The sequence below is a fragment of the Athene noctua genome, chromosome 21 (genome assembly GCF_965140245.1).
Source record: "Athene noctua chromosome 21, bAthNoc1.hap1.1, whole genome shotgun sequence".
Classification (NCBI taxonomy): Eukaryota; Metazoa; Chordata; class Aves; order Strigiformes; family Strigidae; genus Athene; species Athene noctua.
In genome coordinates this window covers 8,222,451-8,242,082 of record NC_134057.1, presented here as the reverse complement: position 1 = coordinate 8,242,082, position 19,632 = coordinate 8,222,451, and the positions used below count along the sequence as shown (strand labels likewise).

General features: G+C 43.7%; 1 protein-coding gene across 2 annotated transcripts in view; it reads right to left on the bottom strand.

Annotated features, from left to right (window-relative positions):
- Window positions 1–5,043, bottom strand: part of RHOBTB1 (Rho related BTB domain containing 1) — a 54,263-nt gene extending 49,220 nt beyond the window's left edge. For both annotated transcript variants that reach the window (XM_074924416.1, XM_074924418.1), the window contains exons 1-2: window positions 4,918–5,043; window positions 402–500 (exon numbers count right to left, since the gene is read on the bottom strand). The gene's annotated coding sequence lies outside the window, so the exon portion shown is untranslated. The remainder of the gene's footprint in view (window positions 1–401; window positions 501–4,917) is intronic.
- Window positions 5,044–19,632: the final 14,589 nt, after the last annotated feature.

The window sequence follows — 19,632 nt, the reverse complement described above, 5'->3', positions numbered from 1 at the left end:
TTTCTTCATCCCAGGATCTCACTCATTTCCTGCATCTGCAGTAAGTCTGTGTAAGTATTCACTCTTGAAAATTAGACTTAGCAGCTTCCGTTTCTTTGATGCTTTGAAGAGAAGCTCAGCATTGAGTCAAAAGCTACTGTGAGCAGAAGTCACCCATTACACTAACTCTGGCATAATGCAGATCCTTTATACATTTGTTTTTATCTACTGGAATATCAGAACAAAGCTGACCAATCCTGTGAGTGAAAAGATTAATTCTAGAACTTTTCAGCTGAAATTTCTCCAAGTCACAGATGCTATAACTTTACCTGACCACTGCTGCTGGACAGAACAGCAGTGGTGACAGGCAAGACTGAAGAGAGTCGGTTTTTCTCCTTCCCCCCCCCCCCCCCAATACTTACCTCACAGGAGAAAATAATGTTCAGATCCATTTTTAACAGCTTGATCAAAAGCAGAATTTCATTAAAGATATTTCATGTCTTTCTCTTAGTGTGGCACACCTGAACGGAAAAGGAGAAAAAAAAAAAAAAGAGATTAAACCTTAATATTTTCATCCTAAATTTACAACATATGCAATACCAAAGACCTCTCCTATGATACATTTTAGATTGTAGAACAGGCCTGCTTGGTCAACAAAACAGTCTTTCAAAGTTTCAAACAGGTAAATTGAATACCAGCATTAAAATACTGACTGTTCACAACAACGCACTGAAGAAACTGTGGTTAGATAGATGAGCTTTTGAGCATAACTGGAGATTGACACCACTCCGTCAAAGCTTGAATAATTTTCCTCTGGATTTAGATTAAAAAAAAAATAATAAAAAAATCACCTTATGTGTCAGAACCAAACCCTGCTGTACCACAGTTACCAGCTCTTCATAGGTTAGCTAGCAGACACCAAGGAGGGGGGTTTTGCCCACCTTCAAGAAGGTAACAAGACTCAAATATGAGCTGACAGCCTGATGACACGTGAACTGGAACTTCTGCGCTGCTTTCACCTTTGGTTCAAACGAAATTAATTACAGAAGTGCTTGTTGGGTTTGGTAAATGTCTGCATTACTGTGGCTTGGTTCCCATCCAGGAGCAAGGCTGAGGTTTTCCAAGAGCCAAAGGTGGGAGCAACATTGATTTCACCTCAGATGCTGCCCTAAGAGCAATGCTCAATGGCACATGTAGCTTTCAGAGGTTTCGTGCTAGCTTGAAAAGCAGAAGTGAGATGCAGATTCTTCAGCTGAAGAGACTAGCAGCCTGCTTAACTTTTCTAGGTATTTCTCCTTCCTTGTCAGCAACATTTCAGAGTTGAATTTAGGACCAAAGTTAGTTTCTCACAAAAATCCCCACCTTCTGTAGATACCCTGCACAAGACAACAGTGAGGGTGAACACAGAAAATTAAGTAACACCTCATTCCACCTTTGTAGAATAGACAAACCCCTGGAACTGACACTAGAACTGGAGGCATGATCTTTATATCCCTCTAGAAGTCCTTCCCCTCCCTAGAAGCAACTTTATTTATCCACAAGCATTTTAGCAGCAGAGTATCAGTCTGCCCTAACTGCCATGCTGCCACTGTTGAGAATCTTCTCACTATCCTTTCTATTGTCTTCACCCTGACCTTCTCCAAGCAGGCCCTTACAGCTTCCACACGTAGCTCCCATTGTGAGCCCCACAGATAACAGCCTTATCCCACAGTGAAACAAACCCACAAATAATTAATTAAATACTGACATTAGCATACACAGGGCCCTCAAACTGTTTAAATACCTGTTTATGTGATACTGTACTATTCACAACTGTTCATTTGTTTCCTCAGTACTGATGGAAGACTAGAAGTTATTTGCAGCTTCCTTCAGAACATCCCTTTAAAAAAAAATAAATATCTATTTGATCATAAACTCTGAGCTTTCTCTGGTTTTACTTCACTGAGATCTCATACATTTAAATTAGCCTTTTTCTGCTTTTCCCTCACTAAAATCCACAGACATGGCCTCCATGGATATGTTGAGATCCTTCTCGCTCTCAGACACAGAAAGCCATTCCACCAGCTCATTCATAATTCTTTTTCAGAAATCATTAATTATTTACATTATTGTCCCATCAAAGGCCACATTGAGCTCTCCCACTTGCTGAGAGAATTTTTTTAATTGTTATGCTGTAAAGTAAGGCCAGTTGTTTGAAGAGTGTAAACAGACAGAAATGTAGTTAAACCTGATTTTTATCCTTACTAAAGCATAAGACCAAAAACTTCCACTTCACAGAAAAAAAGTTTCTGGCCTTCATCCCCTTGCCCCTCAATTTTACTTCTGCTTTCTGGTTTTGAAGATAGTTGGGACCACAAAAAGGTTCTAATCTTAATTAGCATTGTGCTGCCTGATTACCACTCCAAATTATAAATACCTTCCCTACCGTGGTAGTCGAGGCAGATATTCTATTTCTGCAATGATGAGCTGCACTCAGAAGAATCAATCAGCTAAACCTTACATGCAGCTTCCTTATCTGAGTCTTAAGGAGCTCACAGCTGAAGAGAGAGCCGGCTTTATGCCACTCTTACCCTGCGTGCCTGCACCAGAGAGCATCAGTTGTGGCTGTGGCGGTGTGGTTCCTTCTCTCTCCCATCTGCTCCTCGCACAGACAGGCATTACCTGAACTAACGCTCACCCACAGCTGCAAGCGCGCTACGGTGCTGTCTGCAGGACATCGGTAAGGTCACCATAAAATGAGGGAAACTAAAGCCAGCTGGAATAGAAAGTAATTCAGTGTGGGATGTACTTACATGCTCTAATTCTCCAAGGTGGGGTATTTCCTTTAAATGGGTGGGACGGGGAGGAGCAGGTGGGTGCTGCTGCAGGTGATACAGTCGCAGAGCAAACCAGGCCCAGAAGGAATGCAGACGAGAGCACGTGGGACACCGGGCTCCGTCTCTGCTCCTTGGGGCCAACACGTCACGTGTGATCTGGCCTAGGAGCCTCTTCTGCTACGGACATGTCACTCCTCTAACACAGTGACACTAGAGAAAATTCAGGGAAAACAGCCCAATTTTCTCCTCAAATCCACCCCAGCTTCACCTTTCCTTCTCCACCATTTTTAAATTTTTATTTTTTATAAGATTATTACCAAACTAACAATATTGCACAATTTTATCCTCTCAACCTACTTAAAAGCCTCCTTTTACTTCCCTATCATCTCTACATAATGGTTTCACGTTTCTGTAACATCACACATTTTCAGTACATCTGCCCAAAAATCTCTTCAGCAAGCTTTGAGGGATTGTGTAGAAAAGCAATTGCTTATAAGCATGATGGTTCTGCTTTGTTTAATATGGCCTTACTTCCAACTTGTGCCTTTAAAAGTTCAAATGCTGGAAGAAGTTCAAGTAAAAGAAAGAGCAGAACCTTAGTTCACTGTTGTAAACTTTGCTATGACTCACCTCACTTACTGTACATTACATGGTTGAACAGACAGTAGAAATTTTACTTCCCATTGATACCTAAACCAACATTTCCTTCAACATATTTTCAAAGCTTTAATGTTCCAGAATTCATAGTAAATGCAAGTGTTTTGTCCTTCCTACTTTGGTTTAGACAAGTGTGCTTTTTCTAGAATCTCCCTTAGAGATAAAGGAATTTTTTCCTGTATTGATTACATAGACAAAAGTAATTGATGGCATGTGATGTAAATACTTCTATAACAAGTACAAATGATGGCATCTGGTGAGCAGTTGTCAATCGGGTTCTAAAAGAAGACGGAATACTATGCTTGCCGCTAACCCTGCCCTAGGAGCAGCCACAATGACTTGGTTAAACGGCTGCTAAACAAAAGTGTACGTACTAATCTCCTGCACTACCCAAGTAGGGAAAAGTTTTGCCCTTTTCTCATTCCTCTTTTCTGAGAGCTGCAAAAAAGCAGGGCTGGGCATGGCCCACTGCTTCTCCCCCAGAGGTCCTCAACAACCTGAAGGGGCAGAAGGGGCTCTCTAACCTCACCCTTCGGAGACACGTCCTTCCCCACAACCAGCTCCTCTTGTATGCGGTTCTCTACATGCATTTCCAGTCTGCACTGATTGCAAATTTCATTCATGTAATGCAGAGACCCATTAATAATTCAAGATTAGAAGGGAACCTAAGGGCAGGAATATTCCATTTTTGCTCATGCGATAGATGTTACTTTGCTAGTACGTCAACTCAAGTTATCTCCGTGCATGCTACGTTAATTCAGTAAATTGCTTTTCAAACAAAGTGCATTCAGAAAGTGCCTGGAGAGCCCATAGGAGAGGAAAGTTTAATTTTTATGGTGAAAGTGCCGATCGATATCCAGAAGGAGAGATGTGAACAGATTGTAGTTTTGTCCATCGAGTTTTCAAGAAGAGGGGGGAGCCAGAATAAACCGCATAAAGCAGCCCTCCCTCCGCACGAATAAGCGGGAGTCATACCCGGTGTAGCGATAAACAACCCGGCACACTATTTACACCGTGTTCAACCGGAGAAATAATAAATCCGCCTAACGGTATTTAATAGCCCGGCGGCGTTGCGGCGGGCCCGCCCGCACGGCCAGGGGAGCCGTCAGCGCTTCCAGCCGTACCGGGGAAGGGAACGGGACGCCGGGTCGGGCCAGGCAGGTGCCGGGTGTCCCCCCGGGGCGGGCCGCGGCGGCCTCCTGTCAGGATCTGCCCTCGAAGAGGGGCGGCGGCGGCAGCCGGCACCTCCCGGCCCGCCGGGCAGCGCCGCCTCAGCCGCCCGCCGCTCCTTCCTTCCTTCCGTCCTTCCTCCGCGGCACCTCCCGCTGCCCTCCGCTGCGGCGGAGCTCGCCGCCCCGGCCGGCCGCGGCCCCGCTGGGTCACCCGCGTCCCGGAGAGCCGCGGGCAGCGCCTGGCGGCCGGCGCCTCCCTCCTTCCCTCCCTGCCCGCCCGCCGCGCGTCTCACCTGAGCGCGGAGCGGGTCCCGCGGGGGACGCGGTACCGGTGCCAGCAGCCGCCGCCGCCCGCAGCGCTCGGCCCGGCGGGGAGCGGAGCGGCGCGGAGCGGCGCGGAGCAGCCAACCAGCCCCGGGCGGGCCGCGCCGGGCCGTCACGTGAGCGCGCCCGAGCACGCGGTGCCGTTACAGCCGCGCGGCGGCGGCGGGAGCGGCGGGGCGGGGCGGGCGGGGCGGGGCTCGGCTCGGTGCCGCCGCCGCCGCCCAGGTGAGGTGCGAGGGCTCCCGCGGGCCCGGGGCGGGGGTCGCCGTGGTCCCCGCGGGGCTCGTCGCCCGCCCTCGGCAGGGAGCGCTCCCAGGAACTGCGGGGCAGGGAATCCCGGCTGGGCTGTCCCCGCACGGGGGAGGGTCCCCGTCCCCCTCCGGGGTGGGACCGGCAGGGCCACCCCCCCGTGGGGATCGGGGTCTGTGCAGGGTGCGCACGGCGGCGTTTAACGTTTCCATCTGCTGAGGAAATCACGTTGTTCACCTCAGTTTCCCCGCAAAGAGTTTTCACGCTGAATCGTAGCTAAAAGCGCTGGTCAGCCCCTTTTCCTGCCGGTTTGCTTCCTACTGGCACTGTCCTCAGCGTGTCTGAGCTCTGTGGCAATAACGCCCTCACGGAACTCTTTAAAGAGAACAATAGTGGGAATTCCTAAGTAATCCCGTGCCCTATGGCAGGGGTTCTCAACCTCTCCTTCACCACGGACCCCCCCTCTAAATACCTTCTGTGGCCGCGGACCACCAAGACTTAATTCAAGATTTAAAGCACTGCCCCGCATCAAATAGTTACTTCAGTCTTCTCACGAAGGGTCTTCAAATTTGGGGAGAAGGGGAAATAAATTAATCTGTTACTGCTCACGCTCCTACTGTAATCTTTATTGCAATGATTCCATATGAATTTAAAATAACAGCATCGACACTCTTCTTGCTCAAACGGCCCATTTTATGGTGTTTTAACGTGCTAATTCCGAGTTTGATGCCAATTTTTACACGAAACGTGATGATAAGTTTTGACAGTTCTTCTCACCTCCCCCCTTGTTTGTCTGTGTTCAGTCACCATATATTTTTGTTCACGGGTCCAGGGCCACCACTTGGAGGAACAGGCTTCAGCCCCGTTGTGGCCCTAAGGAGGGCCGTTGGGTTAAGAAAACGTCTTTAAGAGAAAAACTGCCTGGTTGAAGTGGGTCCCGCCGACCGTACTGGCACGGAATATACTGGGGCACCAGGGCAGGCGTGGGGTGGTGGAGGGGCTTGGCTGTGAGAGGAGCGTTGAGGGGAGGGGGCTGTGGGAAAAGGAGGCGCAGTGCTTGCCAGGGGCCAGACCAAATGTTTCTGGGCAGGATGCTCCCCAACCCTGCTTTAAGCCTTCACGGACCCCCGGTGATGACGTTGGGGCAGACCACAGGCTGAGAACCGCTGCCCTATGGTATTTAATAGGGCCGTAGAGCATGTTGCTGAAATGCGTAGGTAAAGTTTGGGGGAGGGCCCAGTAGCCTGGTATTAAAGGAATTCTCTGCTTATGCGGTGTCTTGGACTTGATTTTCTGCCCTGGGTCTTTGTGGATTCAGGAGGAGTTTGGAGGACCGTGGAGACCAGGTACTCTGCCTTTGTGAAGTTGCCAGTGCATCACGTCACTCAGCAATGACATTTGTTGTCGGTTATGGAGAGTTTCTGACAACATAACTCTGCTAGGCTAAAGAAAAAGTGATACAGGGCCTAAAGACAGCGGGAGCTGGCAGTATTTCAGGTAAAGGCAGGCTGGGCTTGCTGTCAATAGGCTCTTCTCTTTGAATGGTAGAGATCAGGCATCCTGTTTAGATCATGAAAACCAGAACAAAAGTGGGCTTTGCTGAATTTGCTTTGTCCTTTGGATGATTTTATTTCATATGCTTCCCTGTGGAGTTATGAAGGCCTGAAATTTCCCTGCCGTATGCCATATCAATAGTGGTGCATCAATGCATACTCTATCAATACACGCTGTATCAATACGCTGGACTGTGCAGCGGGGTGAATTAGCCTGTCCGGAGCTCCACGCTGGTGTGGATAGGCTGCTTTCAGCACATAAATTGTTGCTTTAGAGTACTGCCAAGCACCAGCATACCCTGAGCTTTAACTTTGTAAAAGCAATGTGGGAGGATAATCACAGGATTCCAAGAGCTGGGCCTTTAAAATCAATGACACTTGCTATTGCGAGCCCCTCATTAAGGGAGCAAAAAGAAAGAGCGTTAACAACTTGGCTAAATTTTAAGATTTTGAATAAAACCTGAAAGAGAATGACCTTTGTTGCATGTGTGGTACCAAGGGCAAAGAAAACTTGCAGGGCTGTAGATACTCCCTAGAAATGGAAGGATTATTTTGTTTGGGAAGAGTTTACTCAGGGTTCTGGGAACTCATATTTGGAGCCCCAGTGAGGATGCCTACACAGCATTTGCGTGCAGAAGCGCATAGTTGTGCAATTTCAATTGGCACAAACAGTCTAAATTCCTGTAACTCGTGCTGGAAACACACTATCGTTTACAAGGCGATTGGAGCAGACAGCTGAGCTCACAAGGTTATCACCTGCGTCTGTTCAGAGGATGGCCTCAAACCTTGTATTGGCTAACATTTTTAGCTCTGCTAACTAAACCCACATGAGATAAAAGTCAACCCGCCCAACAGGTTATATAGTTTGCTTTAAATCAGCTGCATTTTGTGAACACCGAATGACTTCCCTCTAGTTCATATATTTCCTTTAGCACTTCAAGATGAATTTGTGTAAAAAATTATTGACTGACAGTTTTGGAAATTGAACCCCCATGTTTCATCCCAGACTGGGTCCAGCACAAGGAAGCTTCTCAATGCTACCAGAGATGAAACTTTGCTAGACTGAGGATAGTCCCATTCACTTATTTTCTCATGCCAGCAAAGGCAGGATTTCTTGTTTCTTCACTGCCCTGTAGTTACTGGGAGTAGGATATTTTTGTTACATGCCTTGCATACTAAGACTGCATGTTTAATTCAGAAGAAGTGAGTATTTAGTAAGTCATCTGCTTTTTAAAGTATGATTATTCTGTTTCAGTCTTAAATTAGTTAGGCAGTAGTATGGAAATCTAGTGGTCTTTACAGCATACTTGCTCTGTTTTTACCAACTCTGATTTATTGTCTTTATTGATTTTTGGTAACAAATTAATGTTTACTTTTAAGATGCATCTTCTTTTTGTGCAAAATTGCAGGTGTTGAAGGTGTAAGCAGAGATGGAGAGTGTGATATTATCCTTCAAGGTGCACATGGAAAAGATGAGGAGAAGCTGTGTAAGTTCTACGCTTCCAGGCATAGAGACCAAAGCGTTTTATTAAATTTGCTGTTAAGAATAATTGTTGGCTGACTGTTGTGTAACTTTTATGACAATATCTCTTGAACCCAGTCATAAGACAGATTGTTACCAGTCACGATGTCAAGACTGTGATTACATTGCTCCCCATTCACAGGAGATACTGTGGCGCAAAAATATTTTGGTTGTGAGTCTTTTCATTGCTGCACCATTGTAGATGAGCTGCAGTTCTGTTATTCTGACTATACTAGCTCCAGATGACTCGTGTCTTCCATTATACGTCTGAGTTCTTAAAGGACAATAGATTTGGGAAAGGTTTTTGTTCTGCTGAAAGGTGATACAAAATCTGTTCTGTGATGGGTGGCGCATTTATCCTCTTCAGCATCCACTAAACATATAGGATGGACCTAGACTTGCCTGAACTTTCTGAAAGACCTAACACCTGCTTTCAAACAGTGCCTTGAAGCACTAGGTCTCCCTGCCAGTGAATGAAGTGTAGGCTGTTGTGCTGTGGGGGATTAGGGGGTGTTTGTGCACTCAGTTCTGCGAACTGAGCTGTGGTGACAAGGGGGTCATATGGGAGCTGGCGATGAGCAGGTCCCTGGGCTTTCCAGATAGGCCTGGAAGCCAGTGGTGTCTCATTATGCTACAATTTATTGAGGCTTTTTTAATATTTTACCCTCCATTGTCACAAATAAATGCTTTTAATATTTTACTTTCTGTTGTCTTCGCATTATGGCCGTGGTTACTGTAGCCATACTGCCACGTCGGGCAGGAACAGGCTTCAGACGGTGGCATTCCATCGCCGAGTGTTTTCTGAGTCTGCCCACAGCCTCCAGCAGGCTGTGGCCCACTCTGGCTTACATTCTAATTTCCTGTAATTTGGCGTTTAGGGCCTGTGGAACTTCTGTTCTCCACATCTCTATGTGGCAAAGATTGTACTGGCCTTGTGGCTGCTTCTTTGTCCCAAGAGACATCAGAATCACAGTGATTTAGCTACCGAGGGATTTCAGAGACTTTCTTAGAAGGTCTTATTATGGCTTTAGGCTGTAATTCAACAAATCATTCCAGAGGAGTGAGTGGTTTTAGGTCTTTCCTACGAGGTTTTGGCAAGCCCACACCTAAAACACTGTATATAGTTCAGTGGGAGTTGCGAGCAGAACAACAGCTGAATAAAACGTCAGAAGACATGCTATAACCTTTTGCTGAAGGTTTACGTCATCTTTATTGGCTGTTATAAAAATAATATTCTAAACACTGAAGCAATCACTGCTGTGAATCACTTTATGTTCATACTAGACAAATCTTCTACGTAAGACTGGCGGAGGTTTATCTGAGTAAAGATACTGGCTTGGAAACTACATGAGAGAAAGGATTTCACTGGCAGATTGTTGCAACAGTGAAATATTTTAGCCTGAGCAGAATTACTAGTTAGGTTGTGGAAATGCCAAATCTATAACATACAAAAGTAATGCAGAGGGAATCCATTCCTAATTTTGTCAAACCTACCTGAATCTCCCATTGCTTTGGTTCTAACAAATAAACTTTTGTTAACTTTGCTTTGATGGACTGTTTCTGTTTATCCAGCATCACTCAAAATGGTGTCCTCATACAGCTTCTTCTTTTCAAATATAACCAGCTTAGACAAACCTATGAAGAGCACACTCCAAAGAACACTGGAAAGAACAATAGTGCCATGGAAGGAGGATAGGGAAGACAAACCTTTTCCCTCATTAATTTCCACAGTTTCATTGAACATCCCCAGTGAATACATTTAGCCACACCCAAATAGTCTTTTGGAAAGCACAAAATTCAGCAAAGAAAACTTCCATGGCTTTAAACAAAGTTGATCCAGGCAAAAAGAGATCATAAAGTAATATAAGCTGTTAAACTGTCTGAAGCTTATCCATCCTTGTGTTCAGATGGAAAACTGAGACAGAGCAAGAACTGACAAGAAATTCCTATCCTACCCTTTTTCTATACTGTAACTACAGAGCTCAGGGATGCTTTTACTATGGGGAAGGAAAAGGGACTAAGTCCCTCCGTTTGTGTGGGGCTGTGTGCTCCTGCAACTTTTGGCAGAGGTTGTGTCCATATAGTCCTCCTCTGCCTAGCCTGAGCTGCAGAATTTAATCCCTGCTTGAAACTAAGGTGGATTGCAACAATGCATAGTGTGTGTGGTTGTTTGCTCTGCCAATACAGAGGATTTGCACCAATGTAGCTGCATTCCTAGCAAATCCTCTGTATAACAAGCTAAGGCCTGTGATACCACGTAGACTTGGTTCTGAGCAACCTTTCACCACGCAGTGAACGTGAAGTGCTACCAAACTAGAACAGCACAGTTTCGTTCTGCTTTGGAAAGCGTTAAGTGTTGAGAGGTAACTAATGGAGAGCAGGCCCATTGTGAATTACATGCTCCTTCGCTGAAAATCTACATTGAATTAAATTAAATTACTTATTTATCAGCACAGATTCTTCTGGTGGCCATCAGCTCCCAAGAAAAAAGATATAATTTTATCTCCCTTCCTAGGTTTAGCACAATTCAAATGTCAAATTATTTTGTGTGCCTTTGCTTCTGACCTTGAAGCCTGGGACAGGTGAGGAAGATGAGAATGAGCACGTTACCTCCAACCCTCATCATCTAGGACCAAACTCCCCTAGTGTAGTGCGCATGGGAGTCTCTCATAAGCATCACTCTAATATAAGCATAATTTTTATAGTGACTATATGTGTCAGTTCAAATGCTTGTTGCTGTAAAAGAACTCTGGGGCACACACTGGAGCTGCCATGCTTCCTCCCTCCCACTCCCCATTTATCCTATTCATAAGTTAGAACAAGCAATGAAGGATGTGAGCTATGACTTTGTTTCTATCCTCACAAATATTGCTCACAATACCAAAGGACTCTGGCCAAAAGATCTTACTCTTTTCAGACTGAGTGCATAGGCCATGAAACTCAAGAAATTTTTCCATTGTCCTTAATGAGATCAATCACTGTCAAAGCTCCATCAGTGTTATTGATTGCTACTCTGCTAGAACTTTAAGGAAACACCAGAGCGTTTGAAGAATCATAATTTGAAATATTTCTGGAAAATTCACATGCTGCGTTGAAATCTGAGAAAGGTACGGACCAGTTGGTGTAGGCAATGTTGTTATTTGACTACCAGTTCTTGAGCAGGTGCACTGAAGTAAACTTTCAACAGTTTGTAAAGAGTTAATATATGTGTTCACAAGTACTTAATGTTTTGGTTCAGCCATTACAGTTATAACTATTGAGAATACTTTTTTTGTCCGTGACATGCTTAAAACATATATTAATGATTCAAACAAATTTTTAATATTATATTTGTATTTCTGTTTAGTTCAGAAACAATGAACTATTGTGGTTTTCTTCTGAGGATTCTATAAATTTAGTGATGATGTTCTGAAATATTTTTGCCCCTGCAATTATAGTCTGTTATGAAGAACAACACCCAAGTATTAAGTGTTGTCATTTGACTGACATACACAGTTTAGAAATATTTCCTAATGTCTCACCAACCTAAGTTTTGAAAACTTCTTGATAACTTCTGAAGAAAATTCTTGACAGTACTTTCATGTTCTGAGAATGCAGAACAGTTTACAACGTGAAAAAATATTTTTCAGTATTTGTACCCTGGAATTTGTCAGTGGTTACAGTTCACACAGTCCCCTGGCACTGGAAAGGATCAATGAATGTTTGTGTTTCCCAACAAAGGTATGCACCGTTTTATTCAGTTGGGGCTGTACACATAGCCAGTACACAGAAGATGCAGGGGAAACTGGAGTTAAATCTGGCCACACATACTGAAACAGAAAAATAATAATAGAATCATATAATAGTTTGGATTGAAAGGGACCTTTAAATATCATCTAGTCCAGCCACATGCAATGAGCAGGGACATCTTCAACTAGACCAGGTTGCTCTGAGCCCCCACCCAGGCTGAGTGTTTCCAGGGAGGGGGCATTTACCACCTCTCTGGGCAACCTGTGCCAGTGTTTCACCACCCTCATCGGAAAAAATTTCTTCCTTACATCTAGTCTGAATCTACCTTCTTTTAGTTTAAAACAATTACCCCTTGTCCTATCGCTACAGGCCCTACAAAGCCGTCTGTCCCCATCTTTCTTATAAGCCACCTTCACGTACTGGAAGGCCATAATAAGATCTCCCTGAAACCTTCTCTCCCTCAGGCTGAACAACACTAACTCTCACAGCCTGTTCTCACAGGAGAGGTGTCCCATCCCTCTGATCATTTTTGTGGCCCTCTGGACCTGCTACAACAGGTCCATGTCTTTCCTGTGCTGAGGAATCCAAGAGTCCTGCCAGTTTAGATGGCAGCAACTAGAGCTGCTAAGAGAAGTTGTTACGTAAGTTACGCATGTCTCTATAAACCTCAGTTAGTCCCAATTTCCCTAAATAAAACTTCTCAGACGCAAGGTCAGAGGGGTTTTAAGGCCGTCAGTGAATCTTCAATGCACAGTCAGACTCCCAGCTTCAGCCTGGCAACCCTGACGCTACAGTCACCAGCAGAGCCTGCAGGGCATCAAGATTCGGTTCTGTCAGAAGGGATTTGAACTTGCAGCGGTGCAGTGACATGTGTTTTCCCTACCTAGTGCAGAGAAGAAACACTTCGGCAGGGTCTTATTTTGAGACTACTCATCAGCAGATCATAGACCACGTTACTGGTAGCAAATCAGTTGCAAGGACCTACCTTAGCAAGTAAGTCATGGATAGGAAATCAGTGTCAGTACTTCTGACTGCGGAAAGTTTCCTTTCTTTCCACCCCTGAATCTATTTTGGCTCTCCAAAAGATAACATGGCAATCTGTCCTGTCATCTGTTCTATCACATCACTTGTACCGTTACATATTGTGGCTCACAAGAACAGAAAATACAGTGGAAAAACTTGACAAAATCCATAGTTAAAAGCCAGGTTATTTTTAAATTTTGATTTTGTTTTGTGGAAAGTATATGACTTTTTCTTTTCTTTCGGTTCAGCTTGATCTCTGAGGTAAAAAAAAAGCTGTAGCCCCAGTGACATGATCAAACTTCTGAATTATTTGGCGAGGGCATTTGTATTTTGGTATTAATCTGGGCCATTAGAAAGAGAAGTAAGAAGTAGTTTGTGATTGGCCACTGTAAAATTGATTAATAAAGCGCATGCATTCATCTGAAAACGTTTTAGTTCTTAGGCTGTATTTCTGAACTTTCAAGCACTCTTGTTAATTATTAATTGATAATTGATCCTGCTGGGAATTAAAAGCAAAGAGCACTGCTAATTGGTTAGTCAGAGTAATATGGAGTCATATCTACTTTTTGGTGGCAGAATGAGGCAATGAAAGTGAAAAAGCCCATGACACAAATTGGTGGAATTTTGAGAAATTCTGCAGCATGGGGATTTTTTGTCTGGAATGAGTATTTTTGATAAACTCAATGTCTTCAGTAGTTGCTGTATCACATACCTGGAGAACAGAGCTGTAATTTTTGCAACTAGAAGGCTACCAGGAAAGGAAGAAAGTGGGCGCTTTGGTGGATCTTCCAGGGCACCTTGTCTAGTTTATATCTCTTGAATTACAAATAGTTCTGTGAGTAGCAGAACTGAGGAAGATCCAATTGCATGTTTGCATCTTCTGGGGACCAAAATTTTCCCCACAGTTGGGATATTCAATGGTTGAAAGGGGCTAGGTATTAGGATGGGACTGGGTGTGTGCATATAAAGAAAGTGTCATGCCATTTGAGGGATTGTGTTTTAAGGGATTCTTTTCTTACTAGCCCGGTCTTCCGTAAAATATGCTGTGTCTTACTTCTCTGCTTTGTGATGGATTTGGCATTCTGAGCTAAAGCCCATTTTTTTTTGTCCCCTGGTATAGTGCAGCAGCAGCGTGCCAAATAGTTTAAGGTATCAGTAGGGGTATTGCCATGGGCTCAAATTGCCATTAGCTCAGATGCTGTCTTGGGCCGGTGTGGTTTCATTGCTTTGGGTTCTGGGACAGCGTAGTTCCTGGGTATGTGTGGTGCTGATCTCCTGTCCATGTTCTGTGGGAATAACTGGCCCGTTCTTACAGCCTTTATTTACACTGATGCACAATTACAGGCATTGTCTCAGCCCTAGCAGATTTAGCAGGATAGCTTCCTTAAGGAAAGATTTACCAATATGAATAAACGAAATACATCTAGTTTGTGACAATTCATACCCAGACTTTATAAAAGAGGTGTGATAAAGTCACTGTGGGTTGAAGGTAAATTAAGGTGTATCATAAACAAGGACTTTGCTGTTTAGCAATGCCTGCATATGTGGAACAGTTCAGTTCAGTTCATTTTAAGCCCTGTACTTAACTTTGCTGCCTCACTGTTCGCTTTTTCCCTACCTGCAAATCACAGGGCGACTGTTTGAAGAAGATCATGTGTCTCAGATTGTGCGGGTGAATGAAAGGTTAAACATTTTGACTGGCATTCAGGTGACTCTTGTGCAATCAATCCCAGTGATATGATACTCAGTCGAAAGAGTTGACAGTCATGGGGAGAAGAAAAGGGAGGGAAGGTGAAGGAGAGGCTCTTGAATATGTCTTCTAGTGTTGCATTAGAACACAAAGACCTGGGCTTTGATTCTTGACTGCAGCTGGGTCCCTAGCAGGTATGTGCCTGAGCTGAGTGCTTGCCCAAGTGTTCAGGAATGCAAGGGAAAGGGCTGGAACCCAGAACCCCTCTGTTCACATTCTTCCTGAGGTGGCAGGCAGATGGAGAGAGCCAGGAAATTGGCTGTATCCTAGAAAATAGTGACTGTTTCCTTGCATGGTCATAGAAGGGCCAGTTATATTTCCTTTATGCATTTTGTACTCTCTTGCAAAGCAAGAAAGTTTAACAAGCAAGAAAATCTGGTCCTTTTTCTGCAATAAGATGCTGAAATGTGTCAAAGATTTTGATGTTCATAAACGCACAAGATAGCCAATATTTAGATAGTCTAAAGACAATGATAAGAGTGACTTAGTGATTCTTTTTGGCACAGAGCTCAGGCTTTAATGGGCCAGTTCTAGGAATGGTATCCACACAGGTATCATTGTGCAGTAGCTGAAAGAAATTAGTTTAAACCTTAAGCTGAGAGGCAGAGAATCTCTGCATTCTTTTCCAGTTCCTGTTTCAGTGAAGTGCTCTCAGCATGTTGGTAGCCACTTAATGGTTTGCACAGAGTTCATAATCTTGCTATTATGACTGGAAGGCTTTTTTTTTTTTTTTTTTTTGTATATGGTGTTCCTGAGAAGCACTAAGTCAAGTGCACTTCCAATTACAGGTTCATCCACAAACGACATTTGCTGGCCTGCTATCAAGGTTTTCTTGTGAATACTGGTTTTCCTGAAGTGACTGGACTTCACCCAATTTCTGTTCTTTCTTGCTGACCTTCATGTAAAATTGGGAAACAATATCCCTCTTTATAGTTTTGTACATCCAAAGGATATAGATGAATGCCAATTTCTGTTATCTTGGAGTTAGGTATATCAATAATTGATATCCAGTTTTGAATGTCTAGGCTGTTTCATATGATAAAGGAATGTCTGTTATCAGGAGACAGGAATTCCATGTCATGTCATTATACAGAAGATAACCTAGGTGTAAATTCTTTCTTTTGGTCAGCCAGGACATACGATGTTTGTGCAACCTGGCAGTTACACATTAAAAGCCGTGTGGTAGAAAGGAGCAGATCAAGTAGTTTCGTACAACTAATGTTTACAAATGTATATGTGATTGGGAAAAAAAAAAAAAAAATTGTGAGGGAGACGAGGTAGTGGAGGGTGCTGATAGAAGGGGCATGGGACATGAAACTTCATGTGTCCATAGGCCTTTGGAGAGATTCCAAGAGTGATTTAGAATGCGAGGAGAGGTGGGACACAGAGGCAATGAGGCAGCTGGGGGTGGCAATGCATTCCTAAGCGATTCTGCGGTTCTGCACAGGAGTAAGAGATATAAAAAGAAAGACACAGAGGCAAAGGGATGTATAATCTGGTACGTTATCCTCCTAAAAGTGAAGGATAGCCTGTGCTCTCCATTGCTTTCTAGCTTGCTGCAGCAGAGTGCAGCTCCCTGAGTACTTTTGCCCTCACACCTGACAGTTACTGAGAGAACAGCGGGGCTCCAAGGTCATTGCACAGCAGACGCTGGGGAAATGTAAATACAGTTTATCTTAAAAAGACATTAAAGGCTTCTTGCACCCCTCAGCCTGCCCTGTCCCTCCCCACCCTCCGCTAAACCACATACCTTTTTAGCACCAGGTGCCATCACAGAGGGAGGTCTTTGATGAAACATTTCATTTAGTTGCACACAGTAACTGGGTGCAGCACAGCAGAAAGCTGCTATAAACTAACCAGGGGAATGGCATTATGCTCCTCTGTATAGGGCTAGTGACATCTGCTGTAGCTGTTGCTGTATCATGATTCTAAGGCAGCTTTATGAAAAGTTCTGCCTACTCCAATGGACACAGCAAGGGAGAGAGTTTCCTCTAAATACAGGAGCTTCCAGCCACTAATAAAGGTATCTTATGTGGACTTTAATTTAGAATTTCATAGCCATTGGTTTCCTTACAGCTGCCTCTTCCCATATAATCGTTAAAACACATATGTTTTGCAGATGCTGGCAAGGTTTTCAAGTGTCTGATGCAAAATGGAAAAAGGACATTTGCCCTTAATGCAAACAATCTTTCTTTTTGGAATAAAGCACATTTTCCAAGATTTACTGGCTCATTGCTTTTAGTGGCACTCATGCTGCCTTCTTTCTGAAAACTGTGGAATACCCGTCCTTTGAAAAACCAGTCTTTTCAAGATGTCTGAAATCTGACATCTCAAAATTAAGGCACTCTTCAGAATCCTGGCTATTATATTGACTTATCCCAGGTGACCCCACATTGCACCATGGGGAATTTTGTTATCATAAATTTCTGGTTAAATCTTAAATTTCTCTCCTAGGCAGAGCTATTATTATTGTTCTGTTCCATACTAAAATACAAAAGCACATTAGCCAAACCTAAGGCACTTCTCACAAATCCAGAGTGAACATGGCAAGTTGATTCCATAAGCTTGAAATTACATTCCAAATCCATTTTTTTTTCCCCAAATAGTACTCTATAAAGCAGCATGTAATTTCCTTACTTACACATTTTGTACTTTGTGATCCTGGGCAGAAATAATCTTACCTGGAAAGAACCTACTTCAGAATAAAGAGGAAAGGAACTCTTGCGTTAATAGGTCAGAAAACACTTGTGGCTGTGGGGATCTCTTATCAACCTTATTTCTTCTCCACGTTATTAATCTAGATAAAGCTAATTAAATATCTTAGATGCACTGGAGATATATGGAACACACATATGTCTTGTACCTTTAGTAGCCTTATCTAGCTCCTCACTTGTTTAATTACTGATATACTAAAGTATAATCCTTCAGACTCACAAAGACCATTTTTATGCAGAATAGGGAATTACTCTGAGTCCAGAAACAGAATGAGTGAAATACAGTCCTACTCCAATAAACTGTGGGCTTTGGGATCCGTTTGGAACAGGAATGTCCAACTGAGAAGGAGATACCTTATACTTCCCTTGAGATGCAGATCTGGCATCTGATTCTGTTAGGATTTAAGATGACCATCTTCTGTCTCTGCCGTAGAGAACCGGCTGTTTGAAGGAAGAATGCCGAATGTGGTCATACAATTTTCCCCCACCACAAAGCCTGGCTGTATGATCCCTTGATGCTGATACAATCACTAGTTCCTGGCTTAGAGTTTATCCTACACACCTGGCTCTCTCAGTCTTTGTATATGTACATACATACTCTATGTATGCCTGTATGGAATATTCTGCTGTATTCATCCGTGGTTCTGCTACATACACTGTTATGTAGAGACAGACATTCCGTAAGATCACGACTGCATTAAGCCTTTAAGGGAAACGATATGGAAAGACATATGTCAGCGAACAGGCAGTGGAAAATTGAGCTAAATTATCAGATCAGAGTTTGGGTTTTGTGAAATATAGTGTGTAGTTGCAGGTGGCAACTTCAGTCAAAAAAAAACCCAACATTTAAAGTAATTATGTAAAGGAAAAATAGATCCACACACAAAGAATCAGTTGCTTCCTGGAAAAAAAAACCACCAGCAATGCCACTTTTCATGTGCAGATTTTTATCTGTGTACTCTGGCTGTGCAGGTGTGCCGTAAATTATTCCTGACAATCCCACCTACTATGATTAGTATCAACTGAGTATAAAGGGGAACTGGTTATTTGGCACCTTGCGCAGACGTTGCAGCAGGGCATTCCACAGCCTGGTTGAGGCTGGTACAAAGCTTCACTCTGTGGCTGGAGAGCTGTGGTCATCCCAGTGCCAGGCTGGTCACCCGCACATGTGGCAGCAGCCTTGGCCTTGGTATCTGTACCAGGAGAGAGTGACATTGCCTTCTCCTGGCTGTGCCTCTTGCAATAAAAGAGGCCACTGGAGGAGGTGAAGAACGAAGCTACTCTGGTGACAACATGCCCTCTGACAACTTCCTCTGTACAACACTCACAAAGTCCAGTTCAGCAGGCATAAGGATGTTTTTCAGCAGGCATAAGGATGTTTTTCAGCAGACAGAAGGATGTTTTGAGCATCACACAGAACAAAATGATCAGTGACCTGGTTCTTCCATTCCATTTGATTACTTTCTTTGAGCCAGAATTCCCTATGCCAAGGGAATCCCTGGGGTCTGATAAATTTGGTGTGAAAAGAGATGTTTGAATTAAGCACTTTATGGATGCAGAGGACACAACAGCTCAAAACAGCTTTGGCTATTCCTACTTCTATTAAGAAACTGGAGTAATATTTGGAGTCTGCCTGAAGGTGTTAAATGGAAAGATCTCCTTTCTGTGCTGTAGCACAACATGATACATAATATGTGGTAGGCATACAAGGCATTGGTGATACTGTTAGGTGTAAATCACCTTTTGTATGCAGAGCTAAATACAGGAATTTCCTATTCCCATCAGGCTGGTAATTCAAAGAGTGTCCAAAACCCAAAAACTAAAAGCAAAACAAATTTGCGGGCCTATGAGTGGCAAGTGCCTGGAGGAGTGTTTGAGAATTTTAAATTTTTTTCAAATGAGGTGAATAGTAAAGCTTTGCACTTGTATTAGTGATGCCCATATTTACTTAACGGTAATTTACTGGGTTTATTTCCGATATCAAATATTTGTGTCTTGTTATTGTAGCCCCCAAGCATGGTCCATTCTCCCTCAGTTCACCAACAACCCTCCGTTTGAAAGGCTCCCTGAAAGCCTCTGACATAACTGCTGCACTTAAGAAATTTTGTTTTTCTTTACCTCTGTTTGCACTGTAACACTTAACT